The sequence below is a fragment of the Cervus elaphus genome, chromosome 1 (genome assembly GCF_910594005.1).
Source record: "Cervus elaphus chromosome 1, mCerEla1.1, whole genome shotgun sequence".
NCBI classification, from domain to species: Eukaryota; Metazoa; Chordata; class Mammalia; order Artiodactyla; family Cervidae; genus Cervus; species Cervus elaphus.
The window spans coordinates 20,094,828-20,101,021 of NC_057815.1; positions in this window are offsets into that span (position 1 = coordinate 20,094,828).

The following is a 6,194-nucleotide window of genomic DNA, read 5'->3' on the forward strand; positions in this document are numbered from 1 at the left end:
CATTTATTCAACATCTCCAAAATTCAGTTTCCTCATTTCAAAAGGGTAGTCATTCAAGTTTTCCTCATAGATTTATTAAGAGGATCAAATAATACTAACAGCTAACAGCTAATACATATATAGGGGCTTCACTGGTAGCTCAATGGTATAGAATCTGCCTGCCAATGCAGGAGACAGATGCAGATTCAATCCTTGGGTCAGGAAGATCCCCTGGAAAAGGGCATGGCAACCCACTCCAGTATTCTTGCCTAGAGAATCCCATGGACAGAGCAGCCTGGTAGGCTACAGTCCATAGGGTCACAAAAGAGTCAGACACGACCTAACAACTAAACAACAACAATACACATATAGAACTTATTCTGTGCCAGACACTGTTCTAAGTGCTTTTCACATGTCATTTGATTTGTAAGCAACCCTATCATACAGGTATTAATATTACCCCCATTTTATAGAAACCCAAACTGAGGTACCTGGAGGATTAGCGACTTGTACATGACGCAGCTGATGAAGGGCAGAGCTGAGATTTGAATCCAGACTGCCTGAAAAGTGCTTCCAACCACTGATAACCATAAAACGCTACTCAAATGAGGGGTCAATTTTTCCACAAACTGGGACGCAGAGAGGGGATGGATGTTAAAGACTGAACCTGAACCAATAAGCACGGTTTCACCTAGGACATATAGTTAAGTGCTCACCTCCTTAAGAGATGCTGCAAACATGTTCACAAGAGTTTCCAGTTTGTGGCATTTCCTAGTAGAAAAAAGAAGGGGAGACATTTCAAGAGCACTTACCTTGTCTCAGCTGTCCTGGGCAACACAGTCTCAGGTACCTTAATAGTTGCCACACTGGTTCTCTCAAATGGCTCTCCTGCCACGCAAACTGTGCCTTAGGGTGGTAACACGATGTCCGTTATCCAAGTAGAGAGAGCATGAGCACTTCCATTATGTGTTCTCCAGGAGTTTGCAAGCTCTTTGTCCACAACCATTGCTGAAAAAATCAATTTGGAGTGAGACTGAGAAGAAGGCAATTCTTTACAGCCCAGAAAGGCTTTAACAGGACACCTAATCTGAAACAAAACCTTAACAAGTTGACTGTCAGCCTCGACACATAAGGCTTGTTCATGGTGAGTTTACAAAGCAAGGGAAATGCGGATTCTGGGTAAAGCTAACTGCTCAGTTGAATCCATGCCTCATTTGAATCCTACATTCAACTAAAATTTTAAATTTTGTTTGAATTATGTTTAAGCAACTAAAAAAACCATTATGTGGATGTACAAATACCATGTGTTTATAAGGTAATGTGCACCTGTTTTCAAAGAAGTTGAGGTATTTGCAAGTGTTGGACAATAATATTATTAGGAATACCTAGGTGTAGCAGTTTTTGTAAGTGAAGTTTAACTCAGAATAGACTTTAGATTTAATTAGGCTAGGAACAAAAAGATGTTTGTTGTTTTCCCAAAACACACACATACTATGAATAAGTGTCGAGGGAGCAGTGGGTGTTGCTGGGAGGTGAAGGCTTGATAGATATCCTGCTATAAGTATCAGAAGATTCATTCTCTCTCCTGACACATGTTTGAAAGAAATACTTGTCTCCAAACCACTTGACTCCAATAACCTTGGCGGCAGCCTTACCAGTTCTGATGGAACAAGAGGCCATGACACTCAATGCCACAGCTTTGCTTGTCATCTCCACCACTGATGCATGCTGGCCCAGTTACTGGGCTGCACAAATCTGCCATGCACTAATTTGCTTGGAATGTCAAGGAAAGCAGAGCTGAATTCTTGACATACGAATCTCCTGTCCCAGAAGCTCTCTGCTGGGCTCCGCCGAGTGCAGAAAAAGCTGGCAGCTGAGTGGAGTTTTGATTAACTGCGCTGGTGTGTACCCACTCAAGCTTCAGTGAGATTGTGCATTGTCAGTCGGCTGTCTCCTGGGTGCTGAATTTTCATTTAAGCTTTTGTATTTAACGGAAGTTCTCTCACACTCTAGAGTTTCAAATGAAGTTCAAATCAGATGTAATTTACAATTTTATAATGGTCATGTAATATTTTCTGTCTCTGTAAGTAGCTCAGAAACAAAATTGCCTTTAGTGATCATAACTTCTCATTCTCAAATTTGCATTAATTTGAGCTCCCTAACAAGCTAAAAACATTTCTCCACCAAATACATCCATATGGGGGGTTATGCTTATGCATTTTCGTATTCCCGGTATACCTGCCACATTTTAGCTGCTTTGACTTGACTTCTATTGTTTTAAGGGCAATTTGAATGCATGGGATTCATTGAATCACAGATGCACTCTCCTTATCCTTTGAAACAATCAACAGTTAGATTACAACAGGCTGTGATTTATGTGGGGCTTGCATGGAAATACATGCCAACATGTGCCTAATTGTTTAGCAACAAACATAGACCCCATATAATGCTCTGAAAATTAAAGTTCTCTTTAGAAGCAAAATCAAATATTGCATTCTGGTCCTACAGAACACAGGTGTCTAATAGTCTACAGGTACTACTGTTTCCCTATAGAATAACAGTGCTGTTTTAACATAACAAGGTTTTTAGTGGTGTGCAGATTTTAGCAAAGTCTTTAAAAAATCTGTAGTGCTGCTAGCCTTATGCATACAATGGAACATAGTACCAATACCACTTAACAAAGAATAAAGTCTCCGACTGGGTAGAACAACTTCTGTAGGAAACGCACACTAACAGAATACTAAAATCTGAGCTAGGTAAGAGCAAGAAAGTATTTACATCCTATTTTTTAACTGTTTTGAACATGTCTCAATATATAAGTTTCTGACTTTGATGTTCTGACTTCCTTTCCTTGAAAAACAGCTGGACTTTCCTGATATCACCTGAAAGTCAATACAACCCTAATAAAAGGGTTCCTGCTTACATAACTGCTAATATGAGGGGTCAAATAAGTCTCACAAGAAATTTAAGAACAATCAGTCAGGGTTCACTCAAGAAAAAGAGAAAACCACACCTGTTATTGTAGTGAACATTTAAACAGCTACTGGAGAGCAAACCAGCAAAAAGGAGAGGACTAAGGTAAAACAGAGCAGTAATTACCAAAAGGCAGCTAACCATTTCACAGAGTCAGGGGAAGTAAGGGAAGAAGCTGGGCTCATTAGACCTGTTAGTTCCAACCAGGGCTTCGTGGGTAGACTTAGGCAGCCACACAGCACCCCAGGGTCAGAAGGGCACCAGGCGTGGTTACTGCTCTGCTCTCACCATCTTGTAATCCTTAATAATAATTTTTCAACAACCTCCTCATTTTCAGTTTGCACAGGCCTCCTCAAATTATAGAGTTGGCCTTGGTTTGAATCTTACAAAGTCACTCTGTTTCCAGACAAAAATGTTCATGCATATCAGCAATTTCCTGTGGGTCAACACAGTAAAAGCTTATAGAGGGGCCCTGAGGAGCTAAGACTCAGACTGCTGAGAGAAGAGCATTATTGAGCTAGTACTGGAATCCCTGAGGGCCCATGAGACTGCCGCTGGGTGTGTGAATAGCTGAGATCTGAAACCAGCGTTCTCTGCTGGGAAAATGGTGGCTCCAACCCTGAGAGAAGCAATGACACAGCAGGAAGGAGGGCGCCCACCTGCCTTCTCCAGTCTTCTGTCCCCCTCCGGGGCCCTGTTGGCAGGACTGCACAGGGAGCCACCTCACAAAGAAGAAAACGTGGTTTGAGGGGCCCCCCAGGCCCAGATTCACAGAGAAGCAATAGAAGGCTCGCCTTGGAGGCTACAAACAATAGCTGAGTGAGGACAGCAAAGAGAAGAAGGCTCAAGGGACGCTAAGCCAAATAACGAGGAGGGGTGGCCCCTATGACGTCAGAATGAGGAGAATAAACAGTAAGTAGACACTCTGAAGATATTTACCTTACAGTTCTCAAATAGAGAACACAAAAGACTTTCTGAGAAGTTTAAAACACTTCATAAATTTTTAAAAATAAAGCGATTTAAAAAAAGAATGATCACTGCTGAAAAATTGCTGTATTATTCTGGAAGGTCAAACAGAAGAAATATAGCACAACAAAGAATATAAATAAAATGTCATAGAAAGCATGAGTGAAAAAGACAAGGACCATAAAAAACAGCCGATCCAAATAAATAAAATCAGAAGTGCAAAAGAGAACTAGCAACCAACACCACAGATATGCATAGGATTATTATATGCCAAGAAAATGAACAACCTGGAAAAAACTGACAAATTGCTAGAAAAGTACAATCTACTAAGATTAAATCAGGAAGAACTAGGAAATATGAGCATACTGATTTCTATTAATGAAATTGGATAAGTAGTCTAACAAAAAATTTCCAACAAATAAAAATATAAAACCGAGTGCTTCACAGGTAAATTCAATCCAACATTTTTTTAAAAGTTAATACCTATCCTTCTCAAACTATTCCAACAAATTGTGGAGAAACACTTCTAAATCCATTCTGTGAGGCCAACATAATCCTGATACCAAAGCCAGAAAAAAATCACAATAGAAGAAAATTACAGGCCAATATCACTGATGAATACAGATGAAAATCATCAATAAAATATTAGCAAGCTGAATCCAACAGTACATTAAATGGACCATACACCATAATCAAGTAGGATTTATTCCAGGGATGCAGTAATGAATGATTTAATATCCACAATATAGAAGTCCTATAAACAAAACAAACTAACTTTGCATAAAGGGAATATAGGAAATAAATACACCAGTATGTTCATTGTAATTTTGTGTTTGATTGTAATCTGAGTAGATTATTTGGCATCTATTTAAAATTAATAATTATAAAAATGTGTTTAAATGTTAGATACTTAGTTAGATAGACAGATAGTTAGACAGGGGTCATAAAAGATAAATTCAGAAAATGTAATACGTGAAAATAGAAGCTTTGAGGTACAGAGACACACATTATATACAAAGGACGAATAGAAGAAAAGTTTCTAGAGCTGAAAAATGTGAGATTTCAGATTCATCAAATCAAACGGAAAATAAGATAATACCTACCTAGATATCCTTTTCATACTATTCATGGCATCCGGTCCCATCACTTCATGGCAAATAGATGGGGAAACAGTAGAAACAGTGACAGACTTTACTTTATTGGGCTACAAAATAACTACAGATGGTGACTGCAGCCATGAAATTAAAAGGTCCTTTCTCCTTGGAAGAAAACCTATGATAAACCTAGACAGCATATTAAAAAGCAGAGACATTACTTTGCCAACAAAGATCCGTCTAGTCAAAGCTATGGTTTTCCAGTAGTCATGTATGGATGTGAGAATTGGACTATAAAGAAAGCTGAGTGCCCAAGAATTGAGGCTTTCGAACTGTGATGTTGGAGAAGACTCTTGAGAGTCCCTTGGACTGCAAGGAGATCCAACCGGTCTATCCTAAAGGAAATCAGTTCAGAATATTCATTGGAAGGACTGGTGCTAAAGCTTAAACTCCAATACTTTGGCCACCTGATGCACAGATCTGACTCATTGGAAAAGACCGTGATGCTGGGAAAGATTGAAGGCAGGAGGAGAAGAGGACGACAGAGGATGAAATGGTTGGATGGCATCACTGACTCAATGGATATGAGTTTGAGCAAGCTCCGGGAGTTGGTGATGGACAGGGAAGCCTGGCGTGCTGCAGTCCATGGGGTTGCAAAGAGTCAGACATGACTGAGCGACTGAACAAACTGACTGACCTAGATATGCTGGTGAAATTCCTAGACTCCAAAGATAAAGAAAAACTTTTTCAAGTTTCCAACCAGTGAGAACTGTTTACCTACAAAGGTAAGAGAATTGGAATAGCATTAAATTTCTCATCTGCAACAGAGGAAACTAGGATGCACTAACATTTATGAACTGTAGACAGATTAGGAAAGATAGCCATTAAAATCAGGGAAAAATGAGGCAAATTTTACTTTTTGAGTTTGTGTGATTGTACATGTAACAAAATCCTGACAGCTCATCTGAAAGACCATTAAAGGGAACGTATCAGTGGGAGATAGAGTCTACATGATACCTCCCAATGTCTAGAATGGAGCAATCTGAGCAACACATAATAGTGTAGCAATATATTATAATGCAATGTCTAGAATACATACCCACGAGGACATATTTATATAAGTAAATGGTTGTTTGATTGAATAAATAAACAAACAAGAAGAGAATAATCTTCTTTACAGAA